Below are 20,787 nucleotides of genomic sequence, written 5' to 3' on the forward strand. Positions count from 1 at the left end.
TTAAAGCTCCATGGGTCCCCTAAGCCTGGCCATTCCACTAAAGAAGGAACAGCACCCTCTACTGGTGAAAGAGGAGAAGAAAAGGCTTACAGCACCTGGTATTCCCAGGCGGTCTCCCATCCAAGTACTAACCAGGCCCGACCCTGCTTAGCTTCCGAGATCGGGCGCTGTCAGGCTGGTATGGCCGTAAGCCGCAAGCACTGATGCACACAAGCTTTTTATACATGTGCCCTGTGTATGTACACTCTGGGGTGTGAGGGCTTTCTCCTTTCACTTGTCTGGAAATGTTGAGGCCGCTTTGATTGTGCGGCCCAACAAATCCGACTTCTAAAGAAGGCAAGTCAATCAATGGACACACTTTTGGTGGTTGCACACACGGGCCTGACGGATTAAAGCTCCATGGGTCCCCTAAGCCTCGCCATTCCACTAAAGAAGGAACAGCACCCTCTACTGGTGAAAGAGGAGAAGAAAAGGCTTACAGCACCTGGTATTCCCAGGCGGTCTCCAATCCAAGTACTAACCAGGCCCGACCCTGCTTAGCTTCCGAGATCGGACGAGATCGGGCGTTGTCAGGCTGGTATGGCCATAAGCCGCAAGCACTGATGCACACAAGCTTTTTATACATGTGCCCTGTGTATGTACACTCTGGGCTGTGAGGGCTTTCTCCTTTCACTTGTCTGGAAATGTTGAGGCCGCTTTGATTGTGCGGCCCAACAAATCCGACTTCTAAAGAAGGCAAGTCAATCAATGGACACACTTTTGGTGGTTGCACACACGGGCCTGACGGATTAAAGCTCCATGGGTCCCCTAAGCCTGGCCATTCCACTAAAGAAGGAACAGCACCCTCTACTGGTGAAGAAAAGGCTTACAGCACCTGGTATTCCCAGGCTGTCTCCCATCCAAGTACTAACCAGGCCCGACCCTGCTTAGCTTCCGAGATCGGACGAGATCGGGCGTTGTCAGGCTGGTATGGCCGTAAGCCGCAAGCACTGATGCACACAAGCTTTTTATACATGTGCCCTGTGTATGTACACTCTGGGCTGTGAGGGCTTTCTCCTTTCACTTGTCTGGAAATGTTGAGGCCGCTTTGATTGTGCGGCCCAACAAATCCGACTTTTAAAGAAGGCAAGTCAATCAATGGACACACTTTTGGTGGTTGCACACACGGGCCTGACGGATTAAAGCTCCATGGGTCCCCTAAGCCTGGCCATTCCACTAAAGAAGGAACAGCACCCTCTACTGGTGAAGAAAAGGCTTACAGCACCTGGTATTCCCAGGCGGTCTCCCATCCAAGTACTAACCAGGCCCGACCCTGCTTAGCTTCCGAGATCGGACGAGATCGGGCGTTGTCAGGCTGGTATGGCCGTAAGCCGCAAGCACTGATGCACACAAGCTTTTTATACATGTGTCCTGTGTATGTACACTCTGGGCTGTGAGGGCTTTCTCCTTTCACTTGTCTGGAAATGTTGAGGCCGCTTTGATTGTGCGGCCCAACAAATCCGACTTTTAAAGAAGGCAAGTCAATCAATGGACACACTTTTGGTGGTTGCACACACGGGCCTGACGGATTATAGCTCCATGGGTCCCCTAAGCCTGGCCATTCCACTAAAGAAGGAACAGCACCCTCTACTGGTGAAGAAAAGGCTTACAGCACCTGGTATTCCCAGGCGGTCTCCCATCCAAGTACTAACCAGGCCCGACCCTGCTTAGCTTCCGAGATCGGGCGCTGTCAGGCTGGTATGGCCGTAAGCCGCAAGCACTGATGCACACAAGCTTTTTATACATGTGCCCTGTGTATGTACACTCTGGGGTGTGAGGGCTTTCTCCTTTCACTTGTCTGGAAATGTTGAGGCCGCTTTGATTGTGCGGCCCAACAAATCCGACTTTTAAAGAAGGCAAGTCAATCAATGGACACACTTTTGGTGGTTGCACACACGGGCCTGACGGATTAAAGCTCCATGGGTCCCCTAAGCCTGGCCATTCCACTAAAGAAGGAACAGCACCCTCTACTGGTGAAAGAGGAGAAGAAAAGGCTTACAGCACCTGGTATTCCCAGGCGGTCTCCCATCCAAGTACTAACCAGGCCCGACCCTGCTTAGCTTCCGAGATCGGGCGCTGTCAGGCTGGTATGGCCGTAAGCCGCAAGCACTGATGCACACAAGCTTTTTATACATGTGCCCTGTGTATGTACACTCTGGGGTGTGAGGGCTTTCTCCTTTCACTTGTCTGGAAATGTTGAGGCCGCTTTGATTGTGCGGCCCAACAAATCCGACTTCTAAAGAAGGCAAGTCAATCAATGGACACACTTTTGGTGGTTGCACACACGGGCCTGACGGATTAAAGCTCCATGGGTCCCCTAAGCCTGGCCATTCCACTAAAGAAGGAACAGCACCCTCTCCTGGTGAAAGAGGAGAAGAAAAGGCTTACAGCACCTGGTATTCCCAGGCGGTCTCCCATCCAAGTACTAACCAGGCCCGACCCTGCTTAGCTTCCGAGATCGGACGAGATCGGGCGTTGTCAGGCTGGTATGGCCGTAAGCCGCAAGCACTGATGCACACAAGCTTTTTATACATGTGCCCTGTGTATGTACACTCTGGGCTGTGAGGGCTTTCTCCTTTCACTTGTCTGGAAATGTTGAGGCCGCTTTGATTGTGCGGCCCAACAAATCCGACTTCTAAAGAAGGCAAGTCAATCAATGGACACACTTTTGGTGGTTGCACACACGGGCCTGACGGATTAAAGCTCCATGGGTCCCCTAAGCCTGGCCATTCCACTAAAGAAGGAACAGCACCCTCTACTGGTGAAGAAAAGGCTTACAGCACCTGGTATTCCCAGGCGGTCTCCCATCCAAGTACTAACCAGGCCCGACCCTGCTTAGCTTCCGAGATCGGACGAGATCGGGCGTTGTCAGGCTGGTATGGCCGTAAGCCGCAAGCACTGATGCACACAAGCTTTTTATACATGTGCCCTGTGTATGTACACTCTGGGCTGTGAGGGCTTTCTCCTTTCACTTGTCTGGAAATGTTGAGGCCGCTTTGATTGTGCGGCCCAACAAATCCGACTTCTAAAGAAGGCAAGTCAATCAATGGACACACTTTTGGTGGTTGCACACACGGGCCTGACGGATTAAAGCTCCATGGGTCCCCTAAGCCTGGCCATTCCACTAAAGAAGGAACAGCACCCTCTACTGGTGAAAGAGCAGAAGAAAAGGCTTACAGCACCTGGTATTCCCAGGCGGTCTCCCATCCAAGTACTAACCAGGCCCGACCCTGCTTAGCTTCCGAGATCGGACGAGATCGGGCGTTGTCAGGCTGGTATGGCCGTAAGCCGCAAGCACTGATGCACACAAGCTTTTTATACATGTGCCCTGTGTATGTACACTCTGGGCTGTGAGGGCTTTCTCCTTTCACTTGTCTGGAAATGTTGAGGCCGCTTTGATTGTGCGGCCCAACAAATCCGACTTCTAAAGAAGGCAAGTCAATCAATGGACACACTTTTGGTGGTTGCACACACGGGCCTGACGGATTAAAGCTCCATGGGTCCCCTAAGCCTGGCCATTCCACTAAAGAGGGAACAGCACCCTCTACTGGTGAAGAAAAGGCTTACAGCACCTGGTATTCCCAGGCGGTCTCCCATCCAAGTACTAACCAGGCCCGACCCTGCTTAGCTTCCGAGATCGGACGAGATCGGGCGTTGTCAGGCTGGTATGGCCGTAAGCCGCAAGCACTGATGCACACAAGCTTTTTATACATGTGCCCTGTGTATGTACACTCTGGGCTGTGAGGGCTTTCTCCTTTCACTTGTCTGGAAATGTTGAGGCCGCTTTGATTGTGCGGCCCAACAAATCCGACTTTTAAAGAAGGCAAGTCAATCAATGGACACACTTTTGGTGGTTGCACACACGGGCCTGACGGATTAAAGCTCCATGGGTCCCCTAAGCCTGGCCATTCCACTAAAGAAGGAACAGCACCCTCTACTGGTGAAAGAGGAGAAGAAAAGGCTTACAGCACCTGGTATTCCCAGGCGGTCTCCCATCCAAGTACTAACCAGGCCCGACCCTGCTTAGCTTCCGAGATCGGGCGCTGTCAGGCTGGTATGGCCGTAAGCCGCAAGCACTGATGCACACAAGCTTTTTATACATGTGCCCTGTGTATGTACACTCTGGGGTGTGAGGGCTTTCTCCTTTCACTTGTCTGGAAATGTTGAGGCCGCTTTGATTGTGCGGCCCAACAAATCCGACTTCTAAAGAAGGCAAGTCAATCAATGGACACACTTTTGGTGGTTGCACACACGGGCCTGACGGATTAAAGCTCCATGGGTCCCCTAAGCCTCGCCATTCCACTAAAGAAGGAACAGCACCCTCTACTGGTGAAAGAGGAGAAGAAAAGGCTTACAGCACCTGGTATTCCCAGGCGGTCTCCAATCCAAGTACTAACCAGGCCCGACCCTGCTTAGCTTCCGAGATCGGACGAGATCGGGCGTTGTCAGGCTGGTATGGCCATAAGCCGCAAGCACTGATGCACACAAGCTTTTTATACATGTGCCCTGTGTATGTACACTCTGGGCTGTGAGGGCTTTCTCCTTTCACTTGTCTGGAAATGTTGAGGCCGCTTTGATTGTGCGGCCCAACAAATCCGACTTCTAAAGAAGGCAAGTCAATCAATGGACACACTTTTGGTGGTTGCACACACGGGCCTGACGGATTAAAGCTCCATGGGTCCCCTAAGCCTGGCCATTCCACTAAAGAAGGAACAGCACCCTCTACTGGTGAAGAAAAGGCTTACAGCACCTGGTATTCCCAGGCGGTCTCCCATCCAAGTACTAACCAGGCCCGACCCTGCTTAGCTTCCGAGATCGGACGAGATCGGGCGTTGTCAGGCTGGTATGGCCGTAAGCCGCAAGCACTGATGCACACAAGCTTTTTATACATGTGCCCTGTGTATGTACACTCTGGGCTGTGAGGGCTTTCTCCTTTCACTTGTCTGGAAATGTTGAGGCCGCTTTGATTGTGCGGCCCAACAAATCCGACTTCTAAAGAAGGCAAGTCAATCAATGGACACACTTTTGGTGGTTGCACACACGGGCCTGACGGATTAAAGCTCCATGGGTCCCCTAAGCCTGGCCATTCCACTAAAGAAGGAACAGCACCCTCTACTGGTGAAGAAAAGGCTTACAGCACCTGGTATTCCCAGGCGGTCTCCCATCCAAGTACTAACCAGGCCCGACCCTGCTTAGCTTCCGAGATCGGGCGCTGTCAGGCTGGTATGGCCGTAAGCCGCAAGCACTGATGCACACAAGCTTTTTATACATGTGCCCTGTGTATGTACACTCTGGGGTGTGAGGGCTTTCTCCTTTCACTTGTCTGGAAATGTTGAGGCCGCTTTGATTGTGCGGCCCAACAAATCCGACTTCTAAAGAAGGCAAGTCAATCAATGGACACACTTTTGGTGGTTGCACACACGGGCCTGACGGATTAAAGCTCCATGGGTCCCCTAAGCCTGGCCATTCCACTAAAGAAGGAACAGCACCCTCTCCTGGTGAAAGAGGAGAAGAAAAGGCTTACAGCACCTGGTATTCCCAGGCGGTCTCCCATCCAAGTACTAACCAGGCCCGACCCTGCTTAGCTTCCGAGATCGGACGAGATCGGGCGTTGTCAGGCTGGTATGGCCGTAAGCCGCAAGCACTGATGCACACAAGCTTTTTATACATGTGCCCTGTGTATGTACACTCTGGGCTGTGAGGGCTTTCTCCTTTCACTTGTCTGGAAATGTTGAGGCCGCTTTGATTGTGCGGCCCAACAAATCCGACTTCTAAAGAAGGCAAGTCAATCAATGGACACACTTTTGGTGGTTGCACACACGGGCCTGACGGATTAAAGCTCCATGGGTCCCCTAAGCCTGGCCATTCCACTAAAGAAGGAACAGCACCCTCTACTGGTGAAGAAAAGGCTTACAGCACCTGGTATTCCCAGGCGGTCTCCCATCCAAGTACTAACCAGGCCCGACCCTGCTTAGCTTCCGAGATCGGACGAGATCGGGCGTTGTCAGGCTGGTATGGCCGTAAGCCGCAAGCACTGATGCACACAAGCTTTTTATACATGTGCCCTGTGTATGTACACTCTGGGCTGTGAGGGCTTTCTCCTTTCACTTGTCTGGAAATGTTGAGGCCGCTTTGATTGTGCGGCCCAACAAATCCGACTTCTAAAGAAGGCAAGTCAATCAATGGACACACTTTTGGTGGTTGCACACACGGGCCTGACGGATTAAAGCTCCATGGGTCCCCTAAGCCTGGCCATTCCACTAAAGAAGGAACAGCACCCTCTACTGGTGAAAGAGCAGAAGAAAAGGCTTACAGCACCTGGTATTCCCAGGCGGTCTCCCATCCAAGTACTAACCAGGCCCGACCCTGCTTAGCTTCCGAGATCGGACGAGATCGGGCGCTGTCAGGCTGGTATGGCCGTAAGCCGCAAGCACTGATGCACACAAGCTTTTTATACATGTGCCCTGTGTATGTACACTCTGGGGTGTGAGGGCTTTCTCCTTTCACTTGTCTGGAAATGTTGAGGCCGCTTTGATTGTGCGGCCCAACAAATCCGACTTCTAAAGAAGGCAAGTCAATCAATGGACACACTTTTGGTGGTTGCACACACGGGCCTGACGGATTAAAGCTCCATGGGTCCCCTAAGCCTGGCCATTCCACTAAAGAAGGAACAGCACCCTCTACTGGTGAAGAAAAGGCTTACAGCACCTGGTATTCCCAGGCGGTCTCCCATCCAAGTACTAACCAGGCCCGACCCTGCTTAGCTTCCGAGATCGGACGAGATCGGGCGTTGTCAGGCTGGTATGGCCGTAAGCCGCAAGCACTGATGCACACAAGCTTTTTATACATGTGCCCTGTGTATGTACACTCTGGGCTGTGAGGGCTTTCTCCTTTCACTTGTCTGGAAATGTTGAGGCCGCTTTGATTGTGCGGCCCAACAAATCCGACTTTTAAAGAAGGCAAGTCAATCAATGGACACACTTTTGGTGGTTGCACACACGGGCCTGACGGATTAAAGCTCCATGGGTCCCCTAAGCCTGGCCATTCCACTAAAGAAGGAACAGCACCCTCTACTGGTGAAAGAGGAGAAGAAAAGGCTTACAGCACCTGGTATTCCCAGGCGGTCTCCCATCCAAGTACTAACCAGGCCCGACCCTGCTTAGCTTCCGAGATCGGGCGCTGTCAGGCTGGTATGGCCGTAAGCCGCAAGCACTGATGCACACAAGCTTTTTATACATGTGCCCTGTGTATGTACACTCTGGGGTGTGAGGGCTTTCTCCTTTCACTTGTCTGGAAATGTTGAGGCCGCTTTGATTGTGCGGCCCAACAAATCCGACTTCTAAAGAAGGCAAGTCAATCAATGGACACACTTTTGGTGGTTGCACACACGGGCCTGACGGATTAAAGCTCCATGGGTCCCCTAAGCCTCGCCATTCCACTAAAGAAGGAACAGCACCCTCTACTGGTGAAAGAGGAGAAGAAAAGGCTTACAGCACCTGGTATTCCCAGGCGGTCTCCAATCCAAGTACTAACCAGGCCCGACCCTGCTTAGCTTCCGAGATCGGACGAGATCGGGCGTTGTCAGGCTGGTATGGCCATAAGCCGCAAGCACTGATGCACACAAGCTTTTTATACATGTGCCCTGTGTATGTACACTCTGGGCTGTGAGGGCTTTCTCCTTTCACTTGTCTGGAAATGTTGAGGCCGCTTTGATTGTGCGGCCCAACAAATCCGACTTCTAAAGAAGGCAAGTCAATCAATGGACACACTTTTGGTGGTTGCACACACGGGCCTGACGGATTAAAGCTCCATGGGTCCCCTAAGCCTGGCCATTCCACTAAAGAAGGAACAGCACCCTCTACTGGTGAAGAAAAGGCTTACAGCACCTGGTATTCCCAGGCTGTCTCCCATCCAAGTACTAACCAGGCCCGACCCTGCTTAGCTTCCGAGATCGGACGAGATCGGGCGTTGTCAGGCTGGTATGGCCGTAAGCCGCAAGCACTGATGCACACAAGCTTTTTATACATGTGCCCTGTGTATGTACACTCTGGGCTGTGAGGGCTTTCTCCTTTCACTTGTCTGGAAATGTTGAGGCCGCTTTGATTGTGCGGCCCAACAAATCCGACTTTTAAAGAAGGCAAGTCAATCAATGGACACACTTTTGGTGGTTGCACACACGGGCCTGACGGATTAAAGCTCCATGGGTCCCCTAAGCCTGGCCATTCCACTAAAGAAGGAACAGCACCCTCTACTGGTGAAGAAAAGGCTTACAGCACCTGGTATTCCCAGGCGGTCTCCCATCCAAGTACTAACCAGGCCCGACCCTGCTTAGCTTCCGAGATCGGACGAGATCGGGCGTTGTCAGGCTGGTATGGCCGTAAGCCGCAAGCACTGATGCACACAAGCTTTTTATACATGTGTCCTGTGTATGTACACTCTGGGCTGTGAGGGCTTTCTCCTTTCACTTGTCTGGAAATGTTGAGGCCGCTTTGATTGTGCGGCCCAACAAATCCGACTTTTAAAGAAGGCAAGTCAATCAATGGACACACTTTTGGTGGTTGCACACACGGGCCTGACGGATTATAGCTCCATGGGTCCCCTAAGCCTGGCCATTCCACTAAAGAAGGAACAGCACCCTCTACTGGTGAAGAAAAGGCTTACAGCACCTGGTATTCCCAGGCGGTCTCCCATCCAAGTACTAACCAGGCCCGACCCTGCTTAGCTTCCGAGATCGGGCGCTGTCAGGCTGGTATGGCCGTAAGCCGCAAGCACTGATGCACACAAGCTTTTTATACATGTGCCCTGTGTATGTACACTCTGGGGTGTGAGGGCTTTCTCCTTTCACTTGTCTGGAAATGTTGAGGCCGCTTTGATTGTGCGGCCCAACAAATCCGACTTTTAAAGAAGGCAAGTCAATCAATGGACACACTTTTGGTGGTTGCACACACGGGCCTGACGGATTAAAGCTCCATGGGTCCCCGAAGCCTGGCCATTCCACTAAAGAAGGAACAGCACCCTCTACTGGTGAAAGAGGAGAAGAAAAGGCTTACAGCACCTGGTATTCCCAGGCGGTCTCCCATCCAAGTACTAACCAGGCCCGACCCTGCTTAGCTTCCGAGATCGGGCGCTGTCAGGCTGGTATGGCCGTAAGCCGCAAGCACTGATGCACACAAGCTTTTTATACATGTGCCCTGTGTATGTACACTCTGGGGTGTGAGGGCTTTCTCCTTTCACTTGTCTGGAAATGTTGAGGCCGCTTTGATTGTGCGGCCCAACAAATCCGACTTCTAAAGAAGGCAAGTCAATCAATGGACACACTTTTGGTGGTTGCACACACGGGCCTGACGGATTAAAGCTCCATGGGTCCCCTAAGCCTGGCCATTCCACTAAAGAAGGAACAGCACCCTCTCCTGGTGAAAGAGGAGAAGAAAAGGCTTACAGCACCTGGTATTCCCAGGCGGTCTCCCATCCAAGTACTAACCAGGCCCGACCCTGCTTAGCTTCCGAGATCGGACGAGATCGGGCGTTGTCAGGCTGGTATGGCCGTAAGCCGCAAGCACTGATGCACACAAGCTTTTTATACATGTGCCCTGTGTATGTACACTCTGGGCTGTGAGGGCTTTCTCCTTTCACTTGTCTGGAAATGTTGAGGCCGCTTTGATTGTGCGGCCCAACAAATCCGACTTCTAAAGAAGGCAAGTCAATCAATGGACACACTTTTGGTGGTTGCACACACGGGCCTGACGGATTAAAGCTCCATGGGTCCCCTAAGCCTGGCCATTCCACTAAAGAAGGAACAGCACCCTCTACTGGTGAAGAAAAGGCTTACAGCACCTGGTATTCCCAGGCGGTCTCCCATCCAAGTACTAACCAGGCCCGACCCTGCTTAGCTTCCGAGATCGGACGAGATCGGGCGTTGTCAGGCTGGTATGGCCGTAAGCCGCAAGCACTGATGCACACAAGCTTTTTATACATGTGCCCTGTGTATGTACACTCTGGGCTGTGAGGGCTTTCTCCTTTCACTTGTCTGGAAATGTTGAGGCCGCTTTGATTGTGCGGCCCAACAAATCCGACTTCTAAAGAAGGCAAGTCAATCAATGGACACACTTTTGGTGGTTGCACACACGGGCCTGACGGATTAAAGCTCCATGGGTCCCCTAAGCCTGGCCATTCCACTAAAGAAGGAACAGCACCCTCTACTGGTGAAAGAGCAGAAGAAAAGGCTTACAGCACCTGGTATTCCCAGGCGGTCTCCCATCCAAGTACTAACCAGGCCCGACCCTGCTTAGCTTCCGAGATCGGACGAGATCGGGCGTTGTCAGGCTGGTATGGCCGTAAGCCGCAAGCACTGATGCACACAAGCTTTTTATACATGTGCCCTGTGTATGTACACTCTGGGCTGTGAGGGCTTTCTCCTTTCACTTGTCTGGAAATGTTGAGGCCGCTTTGATTGTGCGGCCCAACAAATCCGACTTCTAAAGAAGGCAAGTCAATCAATGGACACACTTTTGGTGGTTGCACACACGGGCCTGACGGATTAAAGCTCCATGGGTCCCCTAAGCCTGGCCATTCCACTAAAGAGGGAACAGCACCCTCTACTGGTGAAGAAAAGGCTTACAGCACCTGGTATTCCCAGGCGGTCTCCCATCCAAGTACTAACCAGGCCCGACCCTGCTTAGCTTCCGAGATCGGACGAGATCGGGCGTTGTCAGGCTGGTATGGCCGTAAGCCGCAAGCACTGATGCACACAAGCTTTTTATACATGTGCCCTGTGTATGTACACTCTGGGCTGTGAGGGCTTTCTCCTTTCACTTGTCTGGAAATGTTGAGGCCGCTTTGATTGTGCGGCCCAACAAATCCGACTTTTAAAGAAGGCAAGTCAATCAATGGACACACTTTTGGTGGTTGCACACACGGGCCTGACGGATTAAAGCTCCATGGGTCCCCTAAGCCTGGCCATTCCACTAAAGAAGGAACAGCACCCTCTACTGGTGAAAGAGGAGAAGAAAAGGCTTACAGCACCTGGTATTCCCAGGCGGTCTCCCATCCAAGTACTAACCAGGCCCGACCCTGCTTAGCTTCCGAGATCGGGCGCTGTCAGGCTGGTATGGCCGTAAGCCGCAAGCACTGATGCACACAAGCTTTTTATACATGTGCCCTGTGTATGTACACTCTGGGGTGTGAGGGCTTTCTCCTTTCACTTGTCTGGAAATGTTGAGGCCGCTTTGATTGTGCGGCCCAACAAATCCGACTTCTAAAGAAGGCAAGTCAATCAATGGACACACTTTTGGTGGTTGCACACACGGGCCTGACGGATTAAAGCTCCATGGGTCCCCTAAGCCTCGCCATTCCACTAAAGAAGGAACAGCACCCTCTACTGGTGAAAGAGGAGAAGAAAAGGCTTACAGCACCTGGTATTCCCAGGCGGTCTCCAATCCAAGTACTAACCAGGCCCGACCCTGCTTAGCTTCCGAGATCGGACGAGATCGGGCGTTGTCAGGCTGGTATGGCCATAAGCCGCAAGCACTGATGCACACAAGCTTTTTATACATGTGCCCTGTGTATGTACACTCTGGGCTGTGAGGGCTTTCTCCTTTCACTTGTCTGGAAATGTTGAGGCCGCTTTGATTGTGCGGCCCAACAAATCCGACTTCTAAAGAAGGCAAGTCAATCAATGGACACACTTTTGGTGGTTGCACACACGGGCCTGACGGATTAAAGCTCCATGGGTCCCCTAAGCCTGGCCATTCCACTAAAGAAGGAACAGCACCCTCTACTGGTGAAGAAAAGGCTTACAGCACCTGGTATTCCCAGGCGGTCTCCCATCCAAGTACTAACCAGGCCCGACCCTGCTTAGCTTCCGAGATCGGACGAGATCGGGCGTTGTCAGGCTGGTATGGCCGTAAGCCGCAAGCACTGATGCACACAAGCTTTTTATACATGTGCCCTGTGTATGTACACTCTGGGCTGTGAGGGCTTTCTCCTTTCACTTGTCTGGAAATGTTGAGGCCGCTTTGATTGTGCGGCCCAACAAATCCGACTTCTAAAGAAGGCAAGTCAATCAATGGACACACTTTTGGTGGTTGCACACACGGGCCTGACGGATTAAAGCTCCATGGGTCCCCTAAGCCTGGCCATTCCACTAAAGAAGGAACAGCACCCTCTACTGGTGAAAGAGCAGAAGAAAAGGCTTACAGCACCTGGTATTCCCAGGCGGTCTCCCATCCAAGTACTAACCAGGCCCGACCCTGCTTAGCTTCCGAGATCGGACGAGATCGGGCGTTGTCAGGCTGGTATGGCCGTAAGCCGCAAGCACTGATGCACACAAGCTTTTTATACATGTGCCCTGTGTATGTACACTCTGGGCTGTGAGGGCTTTCTCCTTTCACTTGTCTGGAAATGTTGAGGCCGCTTTGATTGTGCGGCCCAACAAATCCGACTTCTAAAGAAGGCAAGTCAATCAATGGACACACTTTTGGTGGTTGCACACACGGGCCTGACGGATTAAAGCTCCATGGGTCCCCTAAGCCTGGCCATTCCACTAAAGAAGGAACAGCACCCTCTACTGGTGAAGAAAAGGCTTACAGCACCTGGTATTCCCAGGCGGTCTCCCATCCAAGTACTAACCAGGCCCGACCCTGCTTAGCTTCCGAGATCGGGCGCTGTCAGGCTGGTATGGCCGTAAGCCGCAAGCACTGATGCACACAAGCTTTTTATACATGTGCCCTGTGTATGTACACTCTGGGGTGTGAGGGCTTTCTCCTTTCACTTGTCTGGAAATGTTGAGGCCGCTTTGATTGTGCGGCCCAACAAATCCGACTTCTAAAGAAGGCAAGTCAATCAATGGACACACTTTTGGTGGTTGCACACACGGGCCTGACGGATTAAAGCTCCATGGGTCCCCTAAGCCTGGCCATTCCACTAAAGAAGGAACAGCACCCTCTCCTGGTGAAAGAGGAGAAGAAAAGGCTTACAGCACCTGGTATTCCCAGGCGGTCTCCCATCCAAGTACTAACCAGGCCCGACCCTGCTTAGCTTCCGAGATCGGACGAGATCGGGCGTTGTCAGGCTGGTATGGCCGTAAGCCGCAAGCACTGATGCACACAAGCTTTTTATACATGTGCCCTGTGTATGTACACTCTGGGCTGTGAGGGCTTTCTCCTTTCACTTGTCTGGAAATGTTGAGGCCGCTTTGATTGTGCGGCCCAACAAATCCGACTTCTAAAGAAGGCAAGTCAATCAATGGACACACTTTTGGTGGTTGCACACACGGGCCTGACGGATTAAAGCTCCATGGGTCCCCTAAGCCTGGCCATTCCACTAAAGAAGGAACAGCACCCTCTACTGGTGAAGAAAAGGCTTACAGCACCTGGTATTCCCAGGCGGTCTCCCATCCAAGTACTAACCAGGCCCGACCCTGCTTAGCTTCCGAGATCGGACGAGATCGGGCGTTGTCAGGCTGGTATGGCCGTAAGCCGCAAGCACTGATGCACACAAGCTTTTTATACATGTGCCCTGTGTATGTACACTCTGGGCTGTGAGGGCTTTCTCCTTTCACTTGTCTGGAAATGTTGAGGCCGCTTTGATTGTGCGGCCCAACAAATCCGACTTCTAAAGAAGGCAAGTCAATCAATGGACACACTTTTGGTGGTTGCACACACGGGCCTGACGGATTAAAGCTCCATGGGTCCCCTAAGCCTGGCCATTCCACTAAAGAGGGAACAGCACCCTCTACTGGTGAAGAAAAGGCTTACAGCACCTGGTATTCCCAGGCGGTCTCCCATCCAAGTACTAACCAGGCCCGACCCTGCTTAGCTTCCGAGATCGGACGAGATCGGGCGTTGTCAGGCTGGTATGGCCGTAAGCCGCAAGCACTGATGCACACAAGCTTTTTATACATGTGCCCTGTGTATGTACACTCTGGGCTGTGAGGGCTTTCTCCTTTCACTTGTCTGGAAATGTTGAGGCCGCTTTGATTGTGCGGCCCAACAAATCCGACTTTTAAAGAAGGCAAGTCAATCAATGGACACACTTTTGGTGGTTGCACACACGGGCCTGACGGATTAAAGCTCCATGGGTCCCCTAAGCCTGGCCATTCCACTAAAGAAGGAACAGCACCCTCTACTGGTGAAAGAGGAGAAGAAAAGGCTTACAGCACCTGGTATTCCCAGGCGGTCTCCCATCCAAGTACTAACCAGGCCCGACCCTGCTTAGCTTCCGAGATCGGGCGCTGTCAGGCTGGTATGGCCGTAAGCCGCAAGCACTGATGCACACAAGCTTTTTATACATGTGCCCTGTGTATGTACACTCTGGGGTGTGAGGGCTTTCTCCTTTCACTTGTCTGGAAATGTTGAGGCCGCTTTGATTGTGCGGCCCAACAAATCCGACTTCTAAAGAAGGCAAGTCAATCAATGGACACACTTTTGGTGGTTGCACACACGGGCCTGACGGATTAAAGCTCCATGGGTCCCCTAAGCCTCGCCATTCCACTAAAGAAGGAACAGCACCCTCTACTGGTGAAAGAGGAGAAGAAAAGGCTTACAGCACCTGGTATTCCCAGGCGGTCTCCAATCCAAGTACTAACCAGGCCCGACCCTGCTTAGCTTCCGAGATCGGACGAGATCGGGCGTTGTCAGGCTGGTATGGCCATAAGCCGCAAGCACTGATGCACACAAGCTTTTTATACATGTGCCCTGTGTATGTACACTCTGGGCTGTGAGGGCTTTCTCCTTTCACTTGTCTGGAAATGTTGAGGCCGCTTTGATTGTGCGGCCCAACAAATCCGACTTCTAAAGAAGGCAAGTCAATCAATGGACACACTTTTGGTGGTTGCACACACGGGCCTGACGGATTAAAGCTCCATGGGTCCCCTAAGCCTGGCCATTCCACTAAAGAAGGAACAGCACCCTCTACTGGTGAAGAAAAGGCTTACAGCACCTGGTATTCCCAGGCGGTCTCCCATCCAAGTACTAACCAGGCCCGACCCTGCTTAGCTTCCGAGATCGGACGAGATCGGGCGTTGTCAGGCTGGTATGGCCGTAAGCCGCAAGCACTGATGCACACAAGCTTTTTATACATGTGCCCTGTGTATGTACACTCTGGGCTGTGAGGGCTTTCTCCTTTCACTTGTCTGGAAATGTTGAGGCCGCTTTGATTGTGCGGCCCAACAAATCCGACTTCTAAAGAAGGCAAGTCAATCAATGGACACACTTTTGGTGGTTGCACACACGGGCCTGACGGATTAAAGCTCCATGGGTCCCCTAAGCCTGGCCATTCCACTAAAGAAGGAACAGCACCCTCTACTGGTGAAAGAGCAGAAGAAAAGGCTTACAGCACCTGGTATTCCCAGGCGGTCTCCCATCCAAGTACTAACCAGGCCCGACCCTGCTTAGCTTCCGAGATCGGACGAGATCGGGCGTTGTCAGGCTGGTATGGCCGTAAGCCGCAAGCACTGATGCACACAAGCTTTTTATACATGTGCCCTGTGTATGTACACTCTGGGCTGTGAGGGCTTTCTCCTTTCACTTGTCTGGAAATGTTGAGGCCGCTTTGATTGTGCGGCCCAACAAATCCGACTTCTAAAGAAGGCAAGTCAATCAATGGACACACTTTTGGTGGTTGCACACACGGGCCTGACGGATTAAAGCTCCATGGGTCCCCTAAGCCTGGCCATTCCACTAAAGAAGGAACAGCACCCTCTACTGGTGAAGAAAAGGCTTACAGCACCTGGTATTCCCAGGCGGTCTCCCATCCAAGTACTAACCAGGCCCGACCCTGCTTAGCTTCCGAGATCGGGCGCTGTCAGGCTGGTATGGCCGTAAGCCGCAAGCACTGATGCACACAAGCTTTTTATACATGTGCCCTGTGTATGTACACTCTGGGGTGTGAGGGCTTTCTCCTTTCACTTGTCTGGAAATGTTGAGGCCGCTTTGATTGTGCGGCCCAACAAATCCGACTTCTAAAGAAGGCAAGTCAATCAATGGACACACTTTTGGTGGTTGCACACACGGGCCTGACGGATTAAAGCTCCATGGGTCCCCTAAGCCTGGCCATTCCACTAAAGAAGGAACAGCACCCTCTCCTGGTGAAAGAGGAGAAGAAAAGGCTTACAGCACCTGGTATTCCCAGGCGGTCTCCCATCCAAGTACTAACCAGGCCCGACCCTGCTTAGCTTCCGAGATCGGACGAGATCGGGCGTTGTCAGGCTGGTATGGCCGTAAGCCGCAAGCACTGATGCACACAAGCTTTTTATACATGTGCCCTGTGTATGTACACTCTGGGCTGTGAGGGCTTTCTCCTTTCACTTGTCTGGAAATGTTGAGGCCGCTTTGATTGTGCGGCCCAACAAATCCGACTTCTAAAGAAGGCAAGTCAATCAATGGACACACTTTTGGTGGTTGCACACACGGGCCTGACGGATTAAAGCTCCATGGGTCCCCTAAGCCTGGCCATTCCACTAAAGAAGGAACAGCACCCTCTACTGGTGAAGAAAAGGCTTACAGCACCTGGTATTCCCAGGCGGTCTCCCATCCAAGTACTAACCAGGCCCGACCCTGCTTAGCTTCCGAGATCGGACGAGATCGGGCGTTGTCAGGCTGGTATGGCCGTAAGCCGCAAGCACTGATGCACACAAGCTTTTTATACATGTGCCCTGTGTATGTACACTCTGGGCTGTGAGGGCTTTCTCCTTTCACTTGTCTGGAAATGTTGAGGCCGCTTTGATTGTGCGGCCCAACAAATCCGACTTCTAAAGAAGGCAAGTCAATCAATGGACACACTTTTGGTGGTTGCACACACGGGCCTGACGGATTAAAGCTCCATGGGTCCCCTAAGCCTGGCCATTCCACTAAAGAAGGAACAGCACCCTCTACTGGTGAAAGAGCAGAAGAAAAGGCTTACAGCACCTGGTATTCCCAGGCGGTCTCCCATCCAAGTACTAACCAGGCCCGACCCTGCTTAGCTTCCGAGATCGGACGAGATCGGGCGCTGTCAGGCTGGTATGGCCGTAAGCCGCAAGCACTGATGCACACAAGCTTTTTATACATGTGCCCTGTGTATGTACACTCTGGGGTGTGAGGGCTTTCTCCTTTCACTTGTCTGGAAATGTTGAGGCCGCTTTGATTGTGCGGCCCAACAAATCCGACTTCTAAAGAAGGCAAGTCAATCAATGGACACACTTTTGGTGGTTGCACACACGGGCCTGACGGATTAAAGCTCCATGGGTCCCCTAAGCCTGGCCATTCCACTAAAGAAGGAACAGCACCCTCTACTGGTGAAGAAAAGGCTTACAGCACCTGGTATTCCCAGGCGGTCTCCCATCCAAGTACTAACCAGGCCCGACCCTGCTTAGCTTCCGAGATCGGACGAGATCGGGCGTTGTCAGGCTGGTATGGCCGTAAGCCGCAAGCACTGATGCACACAAGCTTTTTATACATGTGCCCTGTGTATGTACACTCTGGGCTGTGAGGGCTTTCTCCTTTCACTTGTCTGGAAATGTTGAGGCCGCTTTGATTGTGCGGCCCAACAAATCCGACTTTTAAAGAAGGCAAGTCAATCAATGGACACACTTTTGGTGGTTGCACACACGGGCCTGACGGATTATAGCTCCATGGGTCCCCTAAGCCTGGCCATTCCACTAAAGAAGGAACAGCACCCTCTACTGGTGAAGAAAAGGCTTACAGCACCTGGTATTCCCAGGCGGTCTCCCATCCAAGTACTAACCAGGCCCGACCCTGCTTAGCTTCCGAGATCGGGCGCTGTCAGGCTGGTATGGCCGTAAGCCGCAAGCACTGATGCACACAAGCTTTTTATACATGTGCCCTGTGTATGTACACTCTGGGGTGTGAGGGCTTTCTCCTTTCACTTGTCTGGAAATGTTGAGGCCGCTTTGATTGTGCGGCCCAACAAATCCGACTTCTAAAGAAGGCAAGTCAATCAATGGACACACTTTTGGTGGTTGCACACACGGGCCTGACGGATTAAAGCTCCATGGGTCCCCTAAGCCTGGCCATTCCACTAAAGAAGGAACAGCACCCTCTCCTGGTGAAAGAGGAGAAGAAAAGGCTTACAGCACCTGGTATTCCCAGGCGGTCTCCCATCCAAGTACTAACCAGGCCCGACCCTGCTTAGCTTCCGAGATCGGACGAGATCGGGCGTTGTCAGGCTGGTATGGCCGTAAGCCGCAAGCACTGATGCACACAAGCTTTTTATACATGTGCCCTGTGTATGTACACTCTGGGCTGTGAGGGCTTTCTCCTTTCACTTGTCTGGAAATGTTGAGGCCGCTTTGATTGTGCGGCCCAACAAATCCGACTTCTAAAGAAGGCAAGTCAATCAATGGACACACTTTTGGTGGTTGCACACACGGGCCTGACGGATTAAAGCTCCATGGGTCCCCTAAGCCTGGCCATTCCACTAAAGAAGGAACAGCACCCTCTACTGGTGAAGAAAAGGCTTACAGCACCTGGTATTCCCAGGCGGTCTCCCATCCAAGTACTAACCAGGCCCGACCCTGCTTAGCTTCCGAGATCGGACGAGATCGGGCGTTGTCAGGCTGGTATGGCCGTAAGCCGCAAGCACTGATGCACACAAGCTTTTTATACATGTGCCCTGTGTATGTACACTCTGGGCTGTGAGGGCTTTCTCCTTTCACTTGTCTGGAAATGTTGAGGCCGCTTTGATTGTGCGGCCCAACAAATCCGACTTCTAAAGAAGGCAAGTCAATCAATGGACACACTTTTGGTGGTTGCACACACGGGCCTGACGGATTAAAGCTCCATGGGTCCCCTAAGCCTGGCCATTCCACTAAAGAAGGAACAGCACCCTCTACTGGTGAAAGAGCAGAAGAAAAGGCTTACAGCACCTGGTATTCCCAGGCGGTCTCCCATCCAAGTACTAACCAGGCCCGACCCTGCTTAGCTTCCGAGATCGGACGAGATCGGGCGTTGTCAGGCTGGTATGGCCGTAAGCCGCAAGCACTGATGCACACAAGCTTTTTATACATGTGCCCTGTGTATGTACACTCTGGGCTGTGAGGGCTTTCTCCTTTCACTTGTCTGGAAATGTTGAGGCCGCTTTGATTGTGCGGCCCAACAAATCCGACTTCTAAAGAAGGCAAGTCAATCAATGGACACACTTTTGGTGGTTGCACACACGGGCCTGACGGATTAAAGCTCCATGGGTCCCCTAAGCCTGGCCATTCCACTAAAGAGGGAACAGCACCCTCTACTGGTGAAGAAAAGGCTTACAGCACCTGGTATTCCCAGGCGGTCTCCCATCCAAGTACTAACCAGGCCCGACCCTGCTTAGCTTCCGAGATCGGACGAGATCGGGCGTTGTCAGGCTGGTATGGCCGTAAGCCGCAAGCACTGATGCACACAAGCTTTTTATACATGTGCCCTGTGTATGTACACTCTGGGCTGTGAGGGCTTTCTCCTTTCACTTGTCTGGAAATGTTGAGGCCGCTTTGATTGTGCGGCCCAACAAATCCGACTTTTAAAGAAGGCAAGTCAATCAATGGACACACTTTTGGTGGTTGCACACACGGGCCTGACGGATTAAAGCTCCATGGGTCCCCTAAGCCTGGCCATTCCACTAAAGAAGGAACAGCACCCTCTACTGGTGAAAGAGGAGAAGAAAAGGCTTACAGCACCTGGTATTCCCAGGCGGTCTCCCATCCAAGTACTAACCAGGCCCGACCCTGCTTAGCTTCCGAGATCGGGCGCTGTCAGGCTGGTATGGCCGTAAGCCGCAAGCACTGATGCACACAAGCTTTTTATACATGTGCCCTGTGTATGTACACTCTGGGGTGTGAGGGCTTTCTCCTTTCACTTGTCTGGAAATGTTGAGGCCGCTTTGATTGTGCGGCCCAACAAATCCGACTTCTAAAGAAGGCAAGTCAATCAATGGACACACTTTTGGTGGTTGCACACACGGGCCTGACGGATTAAAGCTCCATGGGTCCCCTAAGCCTCGCCATTCCACTAAAGAAGGAACAGCACCCTCTACTGGTGAAAGAGGAGAAGAAAAGGCTTACAGCACCTGGTATTCCCAGGCGGTCTCCAATCCAAGTACTAACCAGGCCCGACCCTGCTTAGCTTCCGAGATCGGACGAGATCGGGCGTTGTCAGGCTGGTATGGCCATAAGCCGCAAGCACTGATGCACACAAGCTTTTTATACATGTGCCCTGTGTATGTACACTCTGGGCTGTGAGGGCTTTCTCCTTTCACTTGTCTGGAAATGTTGAGGCCGCTTTGATTGTGCGGCCCAACAAATCCGACTTCTAAAGAAGGCAAGTCAATCAATGGACACACTTTTGGTGGTTGCACACACGGGCCTGACGGATTAAAGCTCCATGGGTCCCCTAAGCCTGGCCATTCCACTAAAGAAGGAACAGCACCCTCTACTGGTGAAGAAAAGGCTTACAGCACCTGGTATTCCCAGGCGGTCTCCCATCCAAGTACTAACCAGGCCCGACCCTGCTTAGCTTCCGAGATCGGACGAGATCGGGCGTTGTCAGGCTGGTATGGCCGTAAGCCGCAAGCACTGATGCACACAAGCTTTTTATACATGTGCCCTGTGTATGTACACTCTGGGCTGTGAGGGCTTTCTCCTTTCACTTGTCTGGAAATGTTGAGGCCGCTTTGATTGTGCGGCCCAACAAATCCGACTTTTAAAGAAGGCAAGTCAATCAATGGACACACTTTTGGTGGTTGCACACACGGGCCTGACGGATTAAAGCTCCATGG

At 52.1% G+C, this 20,787-nt stretch overlaps 39 non-coding genes and 14 pseudogenes across 39 annotated transcripts; all 53 read right to left on the bottom strand.

Annotated features, from left to right (window-relative positions):
* Positions 1 to 83: 83 nt before the first annotated feature.
* On the bottom strand, positions 84 to 192 carry LOC143336950 (5S ribosomal RNA; annotated as a pseudogene).
* A 280-nt stretch (positions 193 to 472) lies between these two features.
* Positions 473 to 591, bottom strand: LOC143336898 (5S ribosomal RNA). The gene has a single exon (XR_013078641.1). It is a non-coding gene; the product is annotated as a 5S ribosomal RNA (ribosomal RNA).
* A 271-nt stretch (positions 592 to 862) lies between these two features.
* Positions 863 to 981, bottom strand: LOC143336887 (5S ribosomal RNA). Its single transcript, XR_013078630.1, has one exon. It is a non-coding gene; the product is annotated as a 5S ribosomal RNA (ribosomal RNA).
* Positions 982 to 1,252: 271 nt separating this feature from the next.
* On the bottom strand, positions 1,253 to 1,371 carry LOC143337270 (5S ribosomal RNA). The gene has a single exon (XR_013078914.1). It is a non-coding gene; the product is annotated as a 5S ribosomal RNA (ribosomal RNA).
* Positions 1,372 to 1,642: 271 nt separating this feature from the next.
* Positions 1,643 to 1,751, bottom strand: LOC143336952 (5S ribosomal RNA; annotated as a pseudogene).
* Positions 1,752 to 2,031: 280 nt separating this feature from the next.
* LOC143336953 (5S ribosomal RNA) lies at positions 2,032 to 2,140 on the bottom strand (annotated as a pseudogene).
* Positions 2,141 to 2,420: 280 nt separating this feature from the next.
* On the bottom strand, positions 2,421 to 2,539 carry LOC143337271 (5S ribosomal RNA). Its single transcript, XR_013078915.1, has one exon. It is a non-coding gene; the product is annotated as a 5S ribosomal RNA (ribosomal RNA).
* Positions 2,540 to 2,810: 271 nt separating this feature from the next.
* LOC143337272 (5S ribosomal RNA) lies at positions 2,811 to 2,929 on the bottom strand. Its single transcript, XR_013078916.1, has one exon. It is a non-coding gene; the product is annotated as a 5S ribosomal RNA (ribosomal RNA).
* Positions 2,930 to 3,209: 280 nt separating this feature from the next.
* Positions 3,210 to 3,328, bottom strand: LOC143337273 (5S ribosomal RNA). The gene has a single exon (XR_013078918.1). It is a non-coding gene; the product is annotated as a 5S ribosomal RNA (ribosomal RNA).
* Positions 3,329 to 3,599: 271 nt separating this feature from the next.
* LOC143337274 (5S ribosomal RNA) lies at positions 3,600 to 3,718 on the bottom strand. The gene has a single exon (XR_013078919.1). It is a non-coding gene; the product is annotated as a 5S ribosomal RNA (ribosomal RNA).
* Positions 3,719 to 3,998: 280 nt separating this feature from the next.
* On the bottom strand, positions 3,999 to 4,107 carry LOC143336955 (5S ribosomal RNA; annotated as a pseudogene).
* Positions 4,108 to 4,387: 280 nt separating this feature from the next.
* Positions 4,388 to 4,506, bottom strand: LOC143336899 (5S ribosomal RNA). The gene has a single exon (XR_013078642.1). It is a non-coding gene; the product is annotated as a 5S ribosomal RNA (ribosomal RNA).
* Positions 4,507 to 4,777: 271 nt separating this feature from the next.
* Positions 4,778 to 4,896, bottom strand: LOC143337276 (5S ribosomal RNA). Its single transcript, XR_013078921.1, has one exon. It is a non-coding gene; the product is annotated as a 5S ribosomal RNA (ribosomal RNA).
* Positions 4,897 to 5,167: 271 nt separating this feature from the next.
* Positions 5,168 to 5,276, bottom strand: LOC143336956 (5S ribosomal RNA; annotated as a pseudogene).
* A 280-nt stretch (positions 5,277 to 5,556) lies between these two features.
* LOC143337277 (5S ribosomal RNA) lies at positions 5,557 to 5,675 on the bottom strand. Its single transcript, XR_013078922.1, has one exon. It is a non-coding gene; the product is annotated as a 5S ribosomal RNA (ribosomal RNA).
* A 271-nt stretch (positions 5,676 to 5,946) lies between these two features.
* LOC143337278 (5S ribosomal RNA) lies at positions 5,947 to 6,065 on the bottom strand. The gene has a single exon (XR_013078923.1). It is a non-coding gene; the product is annotated as a 5S ribosomal RNA (ribosomal RNA).
* A 280-nt stretch (positions 6,066 to 6,345) lies between these two features.
* On the bottom strand, positions 6,346 to 6,464 carry LOC143336858 (5S ribosomal RNA). Its single transcript, XR_013078603.1, has one exon. It is a non-coding gene; the product is annotated as a 5S ribosomal RNA (ribosomal RNA).
* Positions 6,465 to 6,735: 271 nt separating this feature from the next.
* LOC143337280 (5S ribosomal RNA) lies at positions 6,736 to 6,854 on the bottom strand. Its single transcript, XR_013078924.1, has one exon. It is a non-coding gene; the product is annotated as a 5S ribosomal RNA (ribosomal RNA).
* Positions 6,855 to 7,134: 280 nt separating this feature from the next.
* On the bottom strand, positions 7,135 to 7,243 carry LOC143336957 (5S ribosomal RNA; annotated as a pseudogene).
* A 280-nt stretch (positions 7,244 to 7,523) lies between these two features.
* LOC143336900 (5S ribosomal RNA) lies at positions 7,524 to 7,642 on the bottom strand. Its single transcript, XR_013078643.1, has one exon. It is a non-coding gene; the product is annotated as a 5S ribosomal RNA (ribosomal RNA).
* Positions 7,643 to 7,913: 271 nt separating this feature from the next.
* LOC143336888 (5S ribosomal RNA) lies at positions 7,914 to 8,032 on the bottom strand. The gene has a single exon (XR_013078631.1). It is a non-coding gene; the product is annotated as a 5S ribosomal RNA (ribosomal RNA).
* Positions 8,033 to 8,303: 271 nt separating this feature from the next.
* LOC143337281 (5S ribosomal RNA) lies at positions 8,304 to 8,422 on the bottom strand. Its single transcript, XR_013078925.1, has one exon. It is a non-coding gene; the product is annotated as a 5S ribosomal RNA (ribosomal RNA).
* A 271-nt stretch (positions 8,423 to 8,693) lies between these two features.
* Positions 8,694 to 8,802, bottom strand: LOC143336958 (5S ribosomal RNA; annotated as a pseudogene).
* A 280-nt stretch (positions 8,803 to 9,082) lies between these two features.
* LOC143336959 (5S ribosomal RNA) lies at positions 9,083 to 9,191 on the bottom strand (annotated as a pseudogene).
* A 280-nt stretch (positions 9,192 to 9,471) lies between these two features.
* Positions 9,472 to 9,590, bottom strand: LOC143337282 (5S ribosomal RNA). Its single transcript, XR_013078926.1, has one exon. It is a non-coding gene; the product is annotated as a 5S ribosomal RNA (ribosomal RNA).
* Positions 9,591 to 9,861: 271 nt separating this feature from the next.
* On the bottom strand, positions 9,862 to 9,980 carry LOC143337283 (5S ribosomal RNA). Its single transcript, XR_013078927.1, has one exon. It is a non-coding gene; the product is annotated as a 5S ribosomal RNA (ribosomal RNA).
* A 280-nt stretch (positions 9,981 to 10,260) lies between these two features.
* On the bottom strand, positions 10,261 to 10,379 carry LOC143337284 (5S ribosomal RNA). Its single transcript, XR_013078928.1, has one exon. It is a non-coding gene; the product is annotated as a 5S ribosomal RNA (ribosomal RNA).
* Positions 10,380 to 10,650: 271 nt separating this feature from the next.
* Positions 10,651 to 10,769, bottom strand: LOC143337285 (5S ribosomal RNA). The gene has a single exon (XR_013078929.1). It is a non-coding gene; the product is annotated as a 5S ribosomal RNA (ribosomal RNA).
* Positions 10,770 to 11,049: 280 nt separating this feature from the next.
* Positions 11,050 to 11,158, bottom strand: LOC143336960 (5S ribosomal RNA; annotated as a pseudogene).
* A 280-nt stretch (positions 11,159 to 11,438) lies between these two features.
* On the bottom strand, positions 11,439 to 11,557 carry LOC143336901 (5S ribosomal RNA). The gene has a single exon (XR_013078644.1). It is a non-coding gene; the product is annotated as a 5S ribosomal RNA (ribosomal RNA).
* Positions 11,558 to 11,828: 271 nt separating this feature from the next.
* Positions 11,829 to 11,947, bottom strand: LOC143337286 (5S ribosomal RNA). Its single transcript, XR_013078930.1, has one exon. It is a non-coding gene; the product is annotated as a 5S ribosomal RNA (ribosomal RNA).
* A 280-nt stretch (positions 11,948 to 12,227) lies between these two features.
* On the bottom strand, positions 12,228 to 12,346 carry LOC143337288 (5S ribosomal RNA). Its single transcript, XR_013078932.1, has one exon. It is a non-coding gene; the product is annotated as a 5S ribosomal RNA (ribosomal RNA).
* Positions 12,347 to 12,617: 271 nt separating this feature from the next.
* Positions 12,618 to 12,726, bottom strand: LOC143336961 (5S ribosomal RNA; annotated as a pseudogene).
* Positions 12,727 to 13,006: 280 nt separating this feature from the next.
* On the bottom strand, positions 13,007 to 13,125 carry LOC143337289 (5S ribosomal RNA). Its single transcript, XR_013078933.1, has one exon. It is a non-coding gene; the product is annotated as a 5S ribosomal RNA (ribosomal RNA).
* Positions 13,126 to 13,396: 271 nt separating this feature from the next.
* On the bottom strand, positions 13,397 to 13,515 carry LOC143337290 (5S ribosomal RNA). The gene has a single exon (XR_013078934.1). It is a non-coding gene; the product is annotated as a 5S ribosomal RNA (ribosomal RNA).
* A 271-nt stretch (positions 13,516 to 13,786) lies between these two features.
* On the bottom strand, positions 13,787 to 13,905 carry LOC143337291 (5S ribosomal RNA). Its single transcript, XR_013078935.1, has one exon. It is a non-coding gene; the product is annotated as a 5S ribosomal RNA (ribosomal RNA).
* Positions 13,906 to 14,185: 280 nt separating this feature from the next.
* On the bottom strand, positions 14,186 to 14,294 carry LOC143336962 (5S ribosomal RNA; annotated as a pseudogene).
* Positions 14,295 to 14,574: 280 nt separating this feature from the next.
* On the bottom strand, positions 14,575 to 14,693 carry LOC143336903 (5S ribosomal RNA). The gene has a single exon (XR_013078645.1). It is a non-coding gene; the product is annotated as a 5S ribosomal RNA (ribosomal RNA).
* A 271-nt stretch (positions 14,694 to 14,964) lies between these two features.
* LOC143337292 (5S ribosomal RNA) lies at positions 14,965 to 15,083 on the bottom strand. The gene has a single exon (XR_013078936.1). It is a non-coding gene; the product is annotated as a 5S ribosomal RNA (ribosomal RNA).
* Positions 15,084 to 15,363: 280 nt separating this feature from the next.
* LOC143337293 (5S ribosomal RNA) lies at positions 15,364 to 15,482 on the bottom strand. The gene has a single exon (XR_013078937.1). It is a non-coding gene; the product is annotated as a 5S ribosomal RNA (ribosomal RNA).
* Positions 15,483 to 15,753: 271 nt separating this feature from the next.
* Positions 15,754 to 15,862, bottom strand: LOC143336964 (5S ribosomal RNA; annotated as a pseudogene).
* A 280-nt stretch (positions 15,863 to 16,142) lies between these two features.
* LOC143337294 (5S ribosomal RNA) lies at positions 16,143 to 16,261 on the bottom strand. The gene has a single exon (XR_013078938.1). It is a non-coding gene; the product is annotated as a 5S ribosomal RNA (ribosomal RNA).
* Positions 16,262 to 16,532: 271 nt separating this feature from the next.
* Positions 16,533 to 16,651, bottom strand: LOC143337296 (5S ribosomal RNA). Its single transcript, XR_013078939.1, has one exon. It is a non-coding gene; the product is annotated as a 5S ribosomal RNA (ribosomal RNA).
* A 280-nt stretch (positions 16,652 to 16,931) lies between these two features.
* LOC143336871 (5S ribosomal RNA) lies at positions 16,932 to 17,050 on the bottom strand. Its single transcript, XR_013078615.1, has one exon. It is a non-coding gene; the product is annotated as a 5S ribosomal RNA (ribosomal RNA).
* A 271-nt stretch (positions 17,051 to 17,321) lies between these two features.
* On the bottom strand, positions 17,322 to 17,440 carry LOC143337297 (5S ribosomal RNA). The gene has a single exon (XR_013078940.1). It is a non-coding gene; the product is annotated as a 5S ribosomal RNA (ribosomal RNA).
* Positions 17,441 to 17,711: 271 nt separating this feature from the next.
* Positions 17,712 to 17,820, bottom strand: LOC143336966 (5S ribosomal RNA; annotated as a pseudogene).
* Positions 17,821 to 18,100: 280 nt separating this feature from the next.
* Positions 18,101 to 18,219, bottom strand: LOC143337298 (5S ribosomal RNA). Its single transcript, XR_013078941.1, has one exon. It is a non-coding gene; the product is annotated as a 5S ribosomal RNA (ribosomal RNA).
* Positions 18,220 to 18,490: 271 nt separating this feature from the next.
* On the bottom strand, positions 18,491 to 18,609 carry LOC143337300 (5S ribosomal RNA). Its single transcript, XR_013078943.1, has one exon. It is a non-coding gene; the product is annotated as a 5S ribosomal RNA (ribosomal RNA).
* A 280-nt stretch (positions 18,610 to 18,889) lies between these two features.
* On the bottom strand, positions 18,890 to 19,008 carry LOC143337301 (5S ribosomal RNA). The gene has a single exon (XR_013078944.1). It is a non-coding gene; the product is annotated as a 5S ribosomal RNA (ribosomal RNA).
* Positions 19,009 to 19,279: 271 nt separating this feature from the next.
* LOC143337302 (5S ribosomal RNA) lies at positions 19,280 to 19,398 on the bottom strand. Its single transcript, XR_013078945.1, has one exon. It is a non-coding gene; the product is annotated as a 5S ribosomal RNA (ribosomal RNA).
* Positions 19,399 to 19,678: 280 nt separating this feature from the next.
* Positions 19,679 to 19,787, bottom strand: LOC143336967 (5S ribosomal RNA; annotated as a pseudogene).
* A 280-nt stretch (positions 19,788 to 20,067) lies between these two features.
* LOC143336904 (5S ribosomal RNA) lies at positions 20,068 to 20,186 on the bottom strand. The gene has a single exon (XR_013078646.1). It is a non-coding gene; the product is annotated as a 5S ribosomal RNA (ribosomal RNA).
* Positions 20,187 to 20,457: 271 nt separating this feature from the next.
* On the bottom strand, positions 20,458 to 20,576 carry LOC143337303 (5S ribosomal RNA). The gene has a single exon (XR_013078946.1). It is a non-coding gene; the product is annotated as a 5S ribosomal RNA (ribosomal RNA).
* Between the last annotated feature and the right edge of the window lie 211 nt (positions 20,577 to 20,787).

The sequence above is a fragment of the Chaetodon auriga genome, chromosome 18 (genome assembly GCF_051107435.1).
Source record: "Chaetodon auriga isolate fChaAug3 chromosome 18, fChaAug3.hap1, whole genome shotgun sequence".
In the NCBI taxonomy this organism is placed as follows: domain Eukaryota; kingdom Metazoa; phylum Chordata; class Actinopteri; order Chaetodontiformes; family Chaetodontidae; genus Chaetodon; species Chaetodon auriga.